Source organism: Mesoplodon mirus (assembly GCF_964341445.2).
Source record: "Mesoplodon mirus genome assembly, chromosome: 5".
Taxonomy (NCBI): Eukaryota; Metazoa; Chordata; class Mammalia; order Artiodactyla; family Ziphiidae; genus Mesoplodon; species Mesoplodon mirus.
The window spans coordinates 18648906-18665309 of record NC_138980.1 but is presented as its reverse complement, the minus strand read 5'-3'; the positions used below and the strand labels follow the sequence as shown (position 1 = coordinate 18665309).

At 48.1% G+C, this 16404-nt stretch overlaps 1 protein-coding gene across 5 annotated transcripts in view; it reads right to left on the bottom strand.

The window, feature by feature from the left end:
- HRH2 (histamine receptor H2) overlaps positions 1–15269 on the bottom strand; it is a 47859-nt gene extending 32590 nt beyond the window's left edge. For 2 of the 5 annotated variants that reach the window (XR_014294151.1, XM_082622080.1), the window contains exon 1: positions 15009–15269. The gene's annotated coding sequence lies outside the window, so the exon portion shown is untranslated. Of the gene's footprint in view, positions 1–6328; positions 6489–15008 lie in introns of all 5 variants that reach the window. The other 3 variants (XM_082622077.1, XM_082622078.1, XM_082622076.1) reach the window with 3 other exon arrangements.
- Positions 15270–16404: the final 1135 nt, after the last annotated feature.

The window sequence follows — 16404 nt, the reverse complement described above, 5'->3', positions numbered from 1 at the left end:
TCCAGTTCATTCGCTGACTATTTGTGCGACCAGTTCTTTTTGTGGTGTTTTCTTTTCAGTAAAAGACCCCAGGCCGTTTACCTGGCTTCTGCCAATGGTTGATGTGGGAACCTGAAGCCACATCTGGTGACAACAAATTCCCTTGGTCACTGCTTGTTTAAGAGAGTCTTAATTTCTCCTTCATATTTTTTTTTTCAATTTAGGTGAAAGGCACATAACGTAAAATCAAAGTGTACAATTCAGTAGCATTCAGTCCATTCACAATGTTGGGTAACTACCATCTCTGTTTGGTTTTAAAACATTTTCATCACCCCAAAAGGAAACTCCATGGCCATTAAGCAATCACTCCCTCTCCCTGGTCCCTGGCAACCACCAACCTGCTTCCTGGCTCCATAGATTTGACTATTCTGGACATTGTGGGCACAAAGTGCATGTAACTTGGGACTGAGGGAGGAGCCCTGAGTCTCTTATCTAGCCTCTGCCTCCCCTTCATCCACCTAGGGGATCAGGCTACATATTCAAGCATTGTCCTGGACTCCTGTCTTTCCTTCATCCCCAGTATCCAACCCATCAGCAAGCCCAGTGGATCCTGCCTCTGAGATACCTACATCTTGGATGTGGCTACTTTCCTTGGTTGCTGCCATCCTGGTCCTAGTCCAAGCCAGCGCCATCTCTTGCCTGGACTTTTGTTCCCTACAGGCATCCTGCAACTCCCTTCAGTCCCCAGCACCACCCTCCTGCTTCTGTCACGCCCACGCTGTCCCTTTACACACTCCCTTTGGCTCACAAGACCCCATGGGATCTGTGCCCCACCTCTCTCACCTCCTACCTTACTCTCAGGACTCAGTGGCTACCTGGCCACTGTTGTTTTGGACATGCTGCACTCTCCTCCTTGGGTCTCTGCCTGTGATCTGCTGCCAATGTGGACATTGGCACCTTGGAGCAAATATCAGTTCTGTGGAGGGGGTCCTCCTTGACCCCCAAGGCAGCTCCCTTGACCTTCCATCACATCCCTGCCATTTGGCTCTCTGCAGAGGACAATTTTTCTTGGCTTTTTTTCTTGCTTCCTTATTTGTTCCCTATATCTCTCTCCCAAGTGGAATGTAGGCATCGTGAGGACCAGGATCAATTTTTTGTTCCCAGACAGGCACTTAATGGGGTCTCTTAATTTATTAAATAAATTAATATTTATTGGATTGACTGATGCATACTGAAAACAACCATCATAATATAATATCCTATTTATGGGGCACTTGGAAAGTATAGGCAATGTTCTAAGTATTTTGTATTATCCAATTTAATCTCTCTGCAACAACCCTCTTACATGGACACCATTACTTGTCTCCATTTTATAGATGAGGAAATTGAGGTTTAGGGTGTTTTGTAACTTGGCCAAAGCCCACGGCCAGCAGTGAGCTGGCAAGTGTGGGAAAAACCTGGGGTGGACTTTTCAGGGCAGGGGTTGGATGGGGCCAAATGAAAATTCTACCTTGGTTCTTCTGGGGGAGGTGAGACCCTGGATCGCCAATGTTTGCAGGGGGGTCTGAATCTCTGCCACCCAGGGGCAAAACTCCCCAGCAGGGAGGGGAGGGGTGGAGAGGGCACTGGGCTAGGAATTTGGACCCTGAGTTTGAGTCCCTGGTGTGACTCTGACTTGCCATGTTACCTCCCACTAGTTTAGTATTCCCAGTTTCCTCAGCAAAAAAGCTTAGAATATTTCAAAGGTTTCCTCCAGCAACTTGATGTGTGTGTGTGTCTGGAGGGGGTGGGAGGGAAGGAATCAGGAGCCCCCAAAATAATAAAATAGGAGGGCTCTGGGTAGAAACAAATCTCAGGGTCATCTGGTGTTCAGGAACCCCTTCTATAGCATCCCACAGAGGCAGTCATCCCTGATTGCCTTGCATACTTCCAACGATGGAGGGCTTACTATCTTACAAGTTATTTGCCAATCAGTCATGGCCATTTAAAAACCTTATAGAGCCCTACGTATTCTTTGTTCTGGAGGCATACCCCATACTGCATAATAAATGCATTGTAATATCCATAGAGCACATTCCGTAGAAAATAGGATTCATATTTAGCTGTTCAGTATAATGAGCTGCCACTGACTAGCTGTCATAAGTTTCCAATTAAACAATTATTACTTGAAATTTTGTGGGGTCTTTTTTGTATTTTAGATCTGGTATTTGTGTGTGTGTGTGTGTGTGTGTGTGTGTGTGTGAGTTTGCAGACATTTTTGTAGGCTCCTGAAAAGCTCTGAAGGCCCAGAGAACAAATCTAAGTCCCTTCCTCCGGGCAGCCCCACAGAGCTCCTGAGTTGTTGCTTCTCTATGGATACAAAAGCCCGCAGGCCCTCCAACTGGACACACCACTGCCATTGTCACTGCCGGTATTGCCCTCACCAAAATCACTACCATCATCACCACCACCACCTCCATCACCACCAGCGGCGGCAGCAGAGCTGGGCACCAGGACCGCCCCCAGCAACATCATAGCTTCCTTTCTCTCTGTTCTTCTTTCCCCCAAACTCACTCCAGAAAGGTGTTGCCCTTCCAGCAGGGTACAGCTTGCTCTTACAAGGCGAAAGTCCCGAAGCCGGCTGGGTCACCTTAAAGATATCCACAGCAAACAGCTAACGCTTGCCAGGAACATTCACACACACTGGTTATCTTATGTAATCCTCTTTGCCCTCCCCCACTTTCCATGGCCCCTCCACAGGTTCATTACCTCATCCTGAGTCCTGCCGGAGAACTCTGTGGAACCGCCAGGGCAGAGTCACTATTACTCCACTTGGCAAAGATGCCACAGAGAGGCCGAATGCCTGGGCCGAGGCCACACAGCTGGTCAGAGGTGGGAAGAGCCCTCTCAGTTTCCAGTTGTCAACAGTGCACCCTGTCCTAAGCCTCCTGTGTTTCCCAAACCTCATGCGTTCAGGTACCAACTCCATGATTTTTGCCAAACCCACAAATACCGGTTCTATTTTGTACTTAACATTTTTCTTTAAAGTGATGGAATTAATTGCAAAAGGAATTGTTTTATCATTACAGTAACCACCAGAATCACTTTCCCTCAAATAGATTACCCTGAAAATAAAGGCAGTGGAAACACCGATAATGCTGTTAAATTAGTAGCTACACTGGACAGTGTAGCTACTGCTGCCTGAAAAGCCCGCCTAACCCTCTCCTAATTAGAAAGGCTGTGCTATAAGGTATTAAAGACAGATTAGCACCTAACCGATAACTTTCTTTGACACAAAGAGGAAAGCCTGAAGGAGAACCGAAAAGCAAAACCCCGTTCACTGTATGATTGGATGGTTGTTATCTGTGCCACTGACCACCCAAGTCCACTTCAGGACCCCCAGGACTGCCTGCCCAACATTTAAGGGAGTATTTTGCTCATGCCAGGAAGCTAACACGGTGTAGTGGAAAGGAACCCGGAACCAGTCGGAGGCTCGGTTTTCCCACCTGTAAGTGGGCATAAAACCACAGCATTCGATGCTGGGAAGATGAAATGTGAAGGTAAGGGGATGGCGCTAGAGGTGTGATGGCTCCTCGGTAAATGTCCCTCCCCTCTCCATGGCCATTCTCTGGTCTTCTTGTCCTCCTCTCCTGTGAGAGAAGGCACCCAAGTAAACACGTCTTTATCTGGAAGAGTCTGAGTACAGGGGAGGCTCCCGGAGTCTGAGTTTGGGGCAGAAGGCTTCTCCTCCCAGCGCACCCCTCACCCCACCCCCATCTCAGCCTCCAGGACCCTGATGAAAATCAGGTCTTTTCCAGCAGCTGCTGCGGGTTCCAATCCCAGCTCTGCTACTTGCCAGGGAGGCACTGTTAGCTAGGTGGCTCTGCCTTGAGCCTCAGTTTTTCTTCCTGAGAAGTGGGGATAATAATCCCAACTACACAAGGGTGTCGAGAGGCTTGTGGGGGTTAAGAGCAAGGTGCTCCTAGAACCAGCTACCTGGGTCCTATTCTGGCCGCACTGCTTCTCTCTGCAGCCGTAGGGAACAACGGCTTGCATTCTTCCCACCTCAGGTTCTTCACCTGGCAGAATGGAAATAACAATAATCCTCACATTATCTGACTGTTGTGAGGAGTAACTGGGCAAATGTGTGTGAAGCCCCAGTGCTTACCAAGCCCTCAGCAGGTATGAACGCCCTACGGATGCATAAGCACTCAGCACAATGCCGGGCCCAGAACCCGCCTTCCTGCAGCTGCCCACTGGCCTCCTGGTCCCTTCTTCCAGGACCTCACCCACATCCCCTCCCTCAGCTATGCTCTCCCAGCCCCCCAGCCACCAGCCCTGGGGGACCAACTCATGGCCACTCAGCTTCTGCTCTAGATGCCAGGCTTTCTGAAGGTGCTCACTCAACACAACTCCAAAGACATACAAAACTGTAGGTTTCACTATTATTTACGATAGGTGAATACTGCAAATGACTTTTACACGGTCAAAAACTAGAAGAACAGTTGAGTAAATTATGCCGTAATGGAATTACCAGAGCTGTTGCTATCACATTTTGGAAACTATGAAATAAGGGGAAATGCTTATATTTAAGTAATAAAACAGCAGGATTCAGATTGTATATAGAGGGTGACTGTAACTACGCCTACCCTGTTAACCTGCAGGGGAGAAACACAACAAGTAAAATTTATGTGTAGAAGGGTAGGCTGAACGGTAATAGTGGTTTTCTTTGGATGGTAGTACAATGATTTGTTACTGTTTTCTTCTACATCTCCTTATTCAAAATCTTCTACACTAAGAATTAATTCTACAGGGACTAAAAATCAACACGGAGATGCAAAATTGTGTATAATATGCTCCCCTTATGTCAAAGGTGAGAATACATACGTACATAGACATGTGTTTATATATGAAGTGTATATGATTTTGGATAAAGAAAATCTGAAAAGATACATCACAACAAAATAACAAAATCGACCCCCTCTTTTGGGTAGGGCAGACAGGGCCAGGGTGGAGGGGGCCTTTTTATATTGTACACCACGCGCCTTTGTATGTTGTACTTCTGAACCGGATCAGTGTTTTATTTAATCATAAAGTGAAAAGAAAAAGGCCTAACTATCTAATAAAACTTTCGAAAAAGGCAGTATTTCCCCAAATGGGGACAGGGTGCTACTTAAACAAAGGAATCTGTGCTGGGAATGAATCAGGGGCAAATGAAGTCAGCTGGGGTCTTACTGTGGACTTGACTGAGCTCACGGGCGTGTGCTGTGACTGACAGGGGCTATGGATTGCAGGGCTTCCAAAAAGTCAAATAAGCTCCTAGAACCCTCTCTCCGCTGCCCCACCCACCCAGCCCTATTTTTACCATGGAGCCTCCCCTGAGAATGATGCTCCTAGGACCCGTTGAGGGAATGCAGGGCAAGGGAAAGGCACCAAGGAAGGGAAAGTTAGGAGGCTGGTTGTGCCTCCCAGATCCAAAGGCCTCCTGACCCAGGCAGGCTGTGTGTGAACTGTCTGCACCCTCTGTGGGACTGTGTGGGTGCGGGCATGGTGACCCAGAGAGAGGATGCATGCCTGGGCCAGAGGGATGGCCACTATGATCACTATGGGCCTAGTGCCCCCCAATCACCACATTCTGCAAGAGAAGCTGGAAATCTGGCTTTTACATGAATTCTTCTGGCTTTAAAATAAAATATCCAAATTTTTCAATCAAACCTCATTTTTAAATGTTGGCTCTTTTTAAAAAAAAAAAAAAAAATCTTAGAGTTCCCTGCGCATGTCCTCCACCAGCTACCGTCTATGATCTTGGCACGCTCCCGGTATTCTCGGAGAGCAAGGTCAGCCCCCAGGATTTCCTTGCTTCTCTAACCACCCTCCCACCTTTCATTATGCCTTTGAGAATTCTGCCCTAGACCAAATTCATTGGTCAGTTGTTCGGGGGGACTCTGCCTTCTTCCTGGTTGAAGATCAGGCTGACATTTACCCATCTCTGCCCTGGAAGTCTGCTAAGGAGTCCAGGAGAGGGGTGACTAACCCTAGCAATGGGCTTTCTCGGGGGTAGTGAGCGCTCTGCATCTGGAAGTGCTGTAGCCGGGACTTCTGCTCTGGCATCTAACAGCCTCCCGATGCCAGAGTCTCTGCCCCTTCTGCCCACCCCCGCCTCAGTTTCCCCTCCCCTCCTATCATGCCCTCTGTGCTCCAGTCAACCAGAAAGCCTCACCCTTTCCTTAACTCTCGACATTCTCACACCTCCGTGCCTTTGTACATCCTGACCCATGGGTCTGGGTAACCCTCTCCCGAGGCCTCTATCCTCTCTCTCAGTCACCCGGAAAATGCCACACTCATGCACCAGCTCCCGCAGCGCCCGTACCTCCTTCGTCATAGCTGGGACCCTGGGAGGCTGGCATCAGCTCTTCCCGCGTCATTCATTAGACTCTCCCATCTCCTTCACGTGCTTTTACCTCCCAAACAGCTTTTGAATCTGTTGTCTTCTCTCCAGCTGCAGCATTTCAGCCTTCATCCCTACTCACCTGGACAAGAGCAAGGGCGTCCCGATTAGGTGCCTGGCCTCCTGCTCTCTCCTCCGCCCCACCTGCCTCCGTGCTGTCTGAAGAAAGGGCATTTCCAAAAGTGCAAGCTGATCGCCTCTATCCTCAGCCTAAAATCTCTGCATGACTCCTGCAGCCTACAGGGCAAAGTCCAAACTCCTCAGCTTGGCATTGCAGGCTTTTCATGATCAGGGCCCTGGCAAACTGAATCCTCCTTACATCCTTCCACTGTCCCTGGCACCTCAGGCAAAACCTAATTGTTCTGAATGCCCTGAGCACACCTGGAGGGTTCGCAGCTGTGTCTCTGCACACCTCTTTCTCCACCTTTAATATCCGGACACCCTCTGTCTACCTGCTGCACTCCATTCGACCCAAACACCCAGCTCTGCGAATCCTCCCCTGATTCCCCCGGGGCAGTGGGTTATGGAGTCTCTGAGGTTTGCTCATGGCTTCAGGGCTGCATCTGTCTCACTGTGGGTTACACGTCTGCCTTCCCCACTACAACAGAATCTTTTGGCAGGTGTCACATTCATCCATCTCTGTGTCTTCAGCACACTGCCCAGGACTAGGCACAAGCAAGCCCCCGGGACCGAATGGCTCTAGTGCTCAGAGAGGGTTTGGAAGTCAGAAGATTATTCTCATGGGAAAAGTGGGTGACTCCAGAGCTGAAAGTGGCCAAGGTGGAGACCTTGTTGGAGCTGTTGACAATTCTTCCTGCTGTTCCTGGAGGCTGGGCACCAGGTCCAGGCTGCCACATGCTCCTAGAGACTGTCCCCACGGGGCTGGCGATAATCAGTCACGCCACCTGCTCTGTTCCAATCCGTGACCAACTTGGCTCCAGCCATCTCTCTCTCACTGCCACGGCGCCAAGCCTGCGCCCTCCTGGCAGCACTGTCACAGGGAAGCCGGCATCAAAGAAGGGCAGAGCTGAGAAGGCCCTATGAGATCAGCCAATACGGCCCCCTCTGGTTTTCAGATGGGGCAGCTGGGACCCAGAGTGGGGCAGCCGCTTGCCCAGGGTCACACAGGAGGCCAGTTCCTCTGGATCTTATCAGATAGTAAAAAGAACGATCAAAAGAAACCTTGAGATGTGCTAGAAAGGGATAGGGGTGGAGGGAGCCCCTTGAGAAAACAGTGAAGCCCTTTCTGAGGTTGACCCCAGAGCTGCTATGCATATGATGACCTGGGCAGAGGAAACGACCAACCTTTCGACCAACTGTGCAAAGGTCTTGCATGGGGACCAGCTTGCTGCTTTGAAGCCAGCGTGGCCAGAGCAGAGTGAGTGAGGGGAGATGCAGTAGAAGGTGGGGACAAGGCCCAGTCCTGTAGGGCCTGTACACCTTAATGGGGTTTGCATTTCGGTCTAAGTAAGGGAAGGACGCAACCAAGTTTCAAAAGATGATTCTGATCTGAATAGACAGTGCTACAAACAAGATACACAAATGGCCAATAATCACCCGAAAAGATGTTCAAATTCATTAGTCATCAGGGGAATGCAAATCAAAACCACAGTGATATCGCTTCACACCCACTAGGATGGCTAGAATCCAAAAGTCAGATCGTAAGCATTGGTGAAGGTGTGGAGAAACTGGAAACCTCAGACACTGCAGGTGGGAATGTAAAATGGTAACACTGCTTTGGACAACACTCTGAGGTTCCTCAAAGGATTAAACATGGCGTTATCATATGACCTAATAATTCTACTTTTAGGTATATACCCCAAAGAAATGAAAATTTATGTCCTGACAAAACCTGTACACAAATATTCAGAGCAACATTATTCATAATAGCCAAAAAAGTGGAAACAACCCAAATAGCCATCAACTGATGAATGGATAAACAAAATGCGGTATATCTATACAATGGAATATTATTTGGGCCATAAAAAAACAATGAAGTACTGACACACGTTACAACATAGATGAACCTTGAGGACGTTATGCTAAGCGAAATAAGCCACACACAGAAGGCCACACACTGTATGATTCCGTTGGTATGAAATGTCCAGAATAGGCACATCTACAAAGAGAGAAAGTAGATGAGGGGTTGGGTGGGAGCAGGGGTGGATAGGGAGTGACAGCCAATGTTTACAAAGTTTCTTTCTGGGGTGATGAAAATGTTCTGGAATTAGAGAGCAGTAATGGTTGTACAGTTCTGTGAATATACCCAAAGCAACTGACTTGTATAATTTAAGGGGGTGAATTTTATGGCATGTGATTTATATCTCTACACAGCTTTTATGTTTTAAAAAAAGAGACCGGGCTTCCCTGGTGGCGCAGTGGTTGGGAGTCCGCCTGCCGATGCAGGGGACATGGGTTCGTGCCCCGGTCCGGGAGGATCCCACATGCCGTGGAGCGGCTGTGCCCGTGAGCCATGGCCGCTGAGCCTGCGCGTCCGGAGCCGGTGCTCCGCAAAGGGAGAGGCCACAACAGTGAGAGGCCCACGTACCGCAAAAAAAAAAAAAAAAAAAAAAAAAGAGACCACTCTGGTTGGTGGTGGGGGCAGAGTGGCAGCAGGGAGGCCAGACAGCCAGTAATGCAATCACAGGCTCAAAGGAGGCACTTAGTAAATATCCATGGTTGCTGATCCCTGTTCAGGAAGGCCCTTCTCTTCTGAGCCAGGGTTTCTCAACTCAGCATTGTTGACATTTTGGACAGGTTAATTCTTTGTTATGGGAGCACTGTGGGATGTTTAGCAGCACACCTGCCCTCTACCCACTAGATGTCAGCACAGCCCCCCACCCCAGTTGTAACAATCAAAAATATCTCCAGACATTGACAAATGTCCCTGCGGACCAAACTGTGCCCCGTTGAGAACCACTGTTCTAACCTCTCTTACTCACCTGGTGGATTACTGCTTATCCTTCCAGAAGCATTTCAGATATCGTCTTGTCTAGGGAGCCTTCACCCTTCGTCCTCTGAGGTCCCACAGTTTCCTAAACAACCCCACCTGCATGAAAGCCCTGAGGACACTGTTTACACACCACTCTTCCCCATACCCGTTTAGGGAGGGCACCTTATGTACCTTTGGGTCCCCAGCATCCAGCACAAGGCCTGGCACTTTGGAGGTCACTGCTGTGCCATTTCTTTTCTTTTTTAAGAAGAAAATTAATTTAATTATTTTCTTCTCTTTTTTTGGCCATGCCATACAGCTTGTGGGATCTTTTTTTTTTTGACATTTAAAAATTTTTTTTAATTGAAGTATAGTTGATTTACAATGTTGTGTTAATTTCTACTGTACAGCAAAGTGATTCAGTTATACATACACATACATTCTTTTTCATATTCTTTTCCATTATGGTTTATCACAGGATGTTGAATATAGTTCCCTGTGATATACAGTAGGACATTGTTGTTTATCCATTCTATATACAATAGTTTGCATCTGCTAACCCCAAACTCCCACTCCATCCTCTCCCCATGCCCCCAGCAACCACAAGTCTGTTCCCTATGTCTGTGAGTCTGTTTCTTTTTCGTAGATACATTCATTTGTGACATATTTTAGATTACACATATAAGTGATATCGTGTGGTATTTGTCTTTCTCTGTCTGCCTTAGTTCATTTAGTATGATAATCTCTAGTTGCATCCATGTTGCTGCAAATGGCATTATTTTGTTCTTTTTTATGGCTAAGTAGTATTCCATTGTACATATGTACCACATCTTCTTTATCCGTTCATCTGTCGATGGACATTTAGGTTGGCTAATTATAAATAGTGCAGTGAACATTGGGGTGAATGTATCTTTTTGAATTATAGTTTCCTCCAGATATATGCCCAGAAATAGGATTGCAGGATCATATGGCAACTTTATTTTTAGTTTTTTGAGGAACCTCCATACTGTTTCCCATAGTGGCTATGCCAACTTACATTCCCACCAACAGTGTAGGAGGGTTCCCTTTTCTCCACACCCTCTCATTTGTTATTTGTGGACTTTTTAATGATGGCCATTCTGAGTGGTGAGAGGTGGCACCTCACTGTAGTTTTGACTTGCATTTCTCTAGTAATTAGTGATGTTGAGCATCTTTTCATATGCCTATTGGCCATCTGTATGTCTTCTTTGTAGAAATGTCTATTTAGGTCTTCTGCCCATTTTTTGACTGGAATTTTTAAAAATAAATTTATTATTTATTTTTGGCTGTGTTGGGTCTTCGTTGCTGCATGTGGGCTTTCTCTAGTTGCGGCGAGCGGGGGCTACTCTTCGTTGTGGTGCGCAGGCTTGTCATTGTGGTGGCTCCTCTTGTTGCACAGCATAGGCTCTAGGTGCACGGGCTTCAGTAGTTGTGTCACGTGGGCTCAGTAGTTATGGCTCACGGGCTCTACAGTGCAGGCTCAGTAGTTGTGGTGCACGGGCTTAGTTGCTCCATGGCATGTGGGATGTTCCCAGACCGGATCAAACCCACGTCCCCTGCATTGGAAGGCGAATTCTTAACCACTGAGCCACCAGGGAAGTCCAGGTTGTTTTTTTGTTATTGAGTTGTATGAGCTGTTTGTATATTTTGGAAATTAAGTCCTTGTCGGTTGCATCATTTGCAAATATTTTCTCCCAGTCTGTAAGTTTTGACATATTTTTAAGATAAAGCCAATGGTATTTGATGATGGATTGCATGTGATATATGAGAAAAAGAGAACTTTTAAGGATGGCTCCAGGAACCATACTCAACATCCCGTAACAACCCACAATGGAAAAGAATCCAAAAAAGAACACATGTACATATAGGTATCTGAATCACTTTGCTGCACACCCGAAACCAACACAACACTGCAAATCAACAATACTTCAACTTAAAAAATTGATTAAATTTTTTTTTTAATAAATACAAAAGAAAAGGATGGCTTCTGGATTTTCAGTCTGGGCAACCAAAAGGATGGAGTTGCCAATGAATTGAGATGAATAAGAGAGCAGGTAGGTCAGACTTCGGGGAAGGGCAGGAGTTCCATTTCTGACATGCTAAGTATCAGTCAGAGTTCTTCAGAGAAGAGAAACAGAACCATTAGGATATATATATATATATATATATATATATATATATATATAATATTTTTTTTTCATGGCTGAGTAGGTATTCCACTGTATGTATGTACCACACCTTCTTTATCCACTCATCTGTTGATGGACATTTAGGTTGCTTCCATGTCTTGGCTATTGTGAATAGTGCTGTTATGGACATTGGTGTGGATGCTGCCATCTTTATTTATTATTTTATTTCTGTGACCAGGGATCACAGTGAAAGTGCCAAGTCCTAACCACTGGACCACCAGGGAATTCCCTGAGCCATTTCTTTACCTGTAAAGTGCAGAGATGCATTGCTTCCCCCAGGGTTTCGGTGATAGGTACTAAAATGTCAGCCAATGGAGTCTGTTGACACTTCCTGACTCTGGCTAGGAGTGTAGACTCTGAATTTAGATGGCCTGGGCTTGAATCCTGTGTGACACTAGTCAAGCGGCTGAAGGTATCTGACTCTTGGTTTCTTCTCTGTAAAATGGGCTATTGATAGTACCTGCCTCATAGGGTTATCACGAGCACACAGTAAGAACATAACCAATACCAGATATTAGTGGTATTAAAATTTTAGTATTCTCCTTCCTTCTTAAGGTGCCTGCCAGACCTCAACACAGAGGTGTACTTATTACTGACAAGCATCCATGCACCAGCCCTGTCCTGGTTGTTGGCCAGGACGAGGTGGGAGAGGGTGGGGTATATTGTCATTGGAAGCCAGAGACTTCTATGTCTACTAATTATTATAGTATATGCTCATTGCATAAAATCTGGAAAGTTCAAAACTTATAAAGAAAGAATAAATCTCCCACTGGCAAACACTGTTAACACCATTTGACTTATCTCCTTCCAGTCTTTTTTACGTGCTTGTCACCAATTTGTGACTATGCCATATATAAGCATATGCATAAGCATAAGCATGTCCCCATCCATTAAGAACTGTCCATTTTTCTTAGAGAAGAGATTGGTGGTGGCCAAGGGGGAGAGGGTTGGGGGAGGGATGGAGTGGGAGATTGGGGTTAGTAGATGTAAGCTGTTATATATAGAACGGAAAAGCAACAAGGCCCTATTGTATAGCACAGATAACTATATTCAATAGCCTATGATAAACCATAATGGAAAAGAATATTAAAAAAGAATGTATATATATATGTATATGTATAACTGAATCACTTTGCCTTGCCGTACGGCAGAAATTAACACAACATTGTAAATCAACTATAATTTTAAAAAAAAGAATTTAGGCTTTTAGTCTGAGATGGGTGACCATTCAAGTTTGTTTTTTATTTTAATATTGTGGTAAAATAGACATAACATAAAATTTATCATTAAAAAAAAAGAACTGTCCATTTTTAGTAGCCACATGGCTGTCCCATAGTTTACTTCATTGATCTCCAACTGTCAGACATTTAGGTGCTCTCTGATTGTTGATGCATATCTTTCCAATTGAAAGAGTCTTTGTCCATATTTCCATCTTTTTGTTTGGATGTCCTCCTCTTCTCTTAAAACATTTTTGGCAAAGGAACCTCTCCAGCCTGCTGGGACACCCATTTTCCCATAGCAAGGAGTCCACTTTCCCATCATCAGAGACTTTCTCCCTAAGCTGAGTTAAATCCTTGGGATTGGGACTTAATCCTGTTTCCCTTTCTCTGGGGGCCTTAGTGGAGATGGACAACAGCTGGCCTTCTTTTCTCGTTGGACACATCAGCTGGTAGGGTCAGTTGCATTAGTCATCAGGGGAGGGTGCAGAAATTGTTCTTGCAGCCCAGAGACGTCTAGGCTGGGGTTAACTGAGGTGAGGTGAACTGGGACAAGGTGGTAGAGGAAGGAAGAGAAGTTGGTGGGCTGGCGTGAGTCAGCCTCGTGTCTGCTTCCTATGTGGTGTTGAGTCGCGACATTCCTTGCTTCCAGAACCCTAGAGAAATCACCTGGCAAAGGCACCCCCCACCCCACTGCCAGCCTTCAGAGTCACTTTCTCCAGTGATTATGTAGCAGCTCTTCCTATTACATGTTTAACAAGAAACCAGCCAACAAGAAACCAACTAACCAGGTGCTAGGAACACCATTCACAGTCATATTTTGGGGGTGGTTTGGTCCTTTGAGAAGCACTCGACAGTCAGGCAGAACTGGGGCCAATCCCAGGGCAGGCACATCCCACCAGTGTGACCCTGTGGAAATCACAGACCCTGTGAGCCTTGATTTTCTTATCTGTAAACTGGGGTTGAATGGCGCTGGCTTCCATGATTATTGTGATGACTACAGCCAATACTGTATAAATAATGCTTTGAGTACCAGGCCTTCACGGGGCAGGTGCAAGAGAAGTGTTCTTTTCTCATTCTATTCAATCTCCTCATATCTCAAGCTAGAGATGTAAATAAATCTAATTTACTAATTGCCTTTCATAACCTCCAGCAACAGGAAACTCATGAATAGAGGAATTCATAACTTTCTGTCACAAATAAGTAAACTGAGGCTTGTAGACATTCAGCCAGGAGTCTTTACTGGACATAAGCTGTCATCTCAAAGATTTCATGTCTAAAAGAACCACCAGGATGTATGTCTGGGTTGGGGAGTGGGACGCCTGACACCACCACCCCCCATTCCCTGGGCCCGGCTTCATGCCCAGCTGGACCACTAACCATCTCTGGCAAAGGAGACCAGAGAGGACCTGGCACATACAAATGAGTTCCCAGAGGCAACCAGCGGCAGGACTCTGGCCACGCAAGTTAGGATATGACAGCTGCCATTGGGGAACACCACAACCCGCAGGTACTTTCCTACCCCCACCTCCTTATCCTCACAACCACTTCAAAGGTGGCATTAGCATGGTCCTTTTCATGGGGGAGGAAACTGAGGCTCCCACGCTCAAGGTCAGCTGTACTACTTAAGCGGCACAATTGGATTTCCAAGCCGCTAAGCCGAGGCCACTTGCCTGGTTCATCCTGGAAGCTCCAGCTCCCGGGCATAGTGCATCCACGAGGATGAAGGCTGCCTGAGGAGCTAGGGGTCTCCTCCCCGTCCACCCCCTGCGCTCTACCTGCTTTCCTTAAGCAGAAAGTCGTGCCCTGTGCCCACAGACACATGGCCCTGAGAACATGCCAGCACCCAGACCCGGGAACAAAACAGGGGCTATTTCGGCGAAAGTGGATTTTCCAAATCCACCCCCAAGGGGGTTTGAGCGCACATCCACCCGACCCTGCGCCCAGAGTCACTGCCGCAGGCCGACCAGGGTTGCATCCCGCGCTCGCAAGGCGTCCCAGGGCGCCACCCCCCGCCCCGGCCCCGCGAGTCACAGAAGGTAACTGAGGCTCGCCAGCGGAGCGACTTTCCCAAGGTCAGGCACAGTCAGCGCGCGGAGGGGCCGGGGTTCGAACCCGGGGTCAGACTCAAGACGGCGGCGGGGAACCGGGAGCAGCCGCCCGAGGCGGCCCCCCTTCCTCACCAGCGCCCGCCAGGGGACCCCACCCCAAGCTCAGGCCCCGCGGGGAGGCGGCGGCGGCGCTACCTGGAGCTGCTGCCGCTGAAGTGGCTCTGCTCCGGCTCGCCTCCGTCCAGCGCCCGCGCCGGCTGCGCTCCGGCCAGGGATGGAGCTGGCTGTGCGCCCCGCCCGCGCCCTGCGCCTCGCCCCCACTTCCTCGTCTCCGCCTCCAGCTCGCTCCTCCTGGCTTCCAACCGCTCCTTCCCTTCCTTCCCTCTCCAAGTCTCTTTCTCTCCTCCTCTCGCCTCTCTTTCTCCCACTCCGTGCGCGCGACGCGCACACACTCACGTTCTCTCTTCCTTGGCTTTTCTCCCTCCCCACATGCTCTCCCACCTTCTCTCTTTACCTTTCTCCTGGACCTTCTTTCCTCCTCTCTCTGGCTCTGATACTTTCCCTCTCGTCTTTCTTTCTGTCAGGCTGCCCCCTCTTTCTCCGGCTTTTCCCCCCTCCCTCCCGCCCACTCCCCACTCCCCCCACTGCCTGGCCTGGGAGCCAGCTTCCAGCTGTGCAGTAACCGGCTGAGTGGAAGGGGACTTCCCTCTGTGGCCCAGCGCTGGCTTCTGCCCATAGCTGGAGGGCCTGCCCCGGGAGGGCTAGACCCACGGGATCAGGTGGCACCCCTTCCCTTGGGTGCCCAGCTCCTAGCCACCTGGAATCAAGCTAGAAGAGGGAGAAAGAACTAATTTCAAGGGAAAAGTCCAGATAATTCTGGGATCTGAAGTCTGGAAAGACAGAGGGCCCGAGGCTTAAGGCACAGAGAAATCAGTTCAGGGGCTATTAATTAAAAAAAAAAAAAAAATCAGTGGAGCTTCAGAAACCCCCAGAGTGGATTTGCTCTAGTTGAAGGGATAGGTGGAGAGGGAGGAGAGGGAGGGAGGAGGGTCTTGGGAAAAGGGGCTCTTGGTAGGGAAAATAACACCCACCTTCCAGATGAAAACATGGAGGCTCAATGGGAGAAACTCTCTCTTAAATATCAAGACGTCAAGGCTGCTGTGCTAACCACGCAGACCTCGGTGGAGCGGAGCCTGGGTGGGCAGGATGGCGAGGGTTGTGCCAGGCCTGGCTTGCTAACCCAGAATAAGCGAGGCAGGTGGTCAGATGGGCTGCCCCATATGATACCTGGAGGGAAGTTTCAGCAGAAGCTTGACAAAGGAGAGGGAAAGGGAGCTGGTTCTGCTGAGTGTCAGTTTCAGGCATGTGCTACTGATGATTGACACGCCATCCTAAGTCATTCTGTCACTGTGGGCCCACCCTGTGCTATGTGTGTGCTGAGATGCAGAGACTAAGGTCACAGTTCCCTGGACCTCTGAGGTCACAGCTTCTGGGAGGCTGTTGAAGGCTGTGCATCCAGGTCACCAGCATCTTGGAATGACAGCAAGAGCCTCCAAGCTGGTCTCGCAGCCTCTACTCTTATTCACCAGCA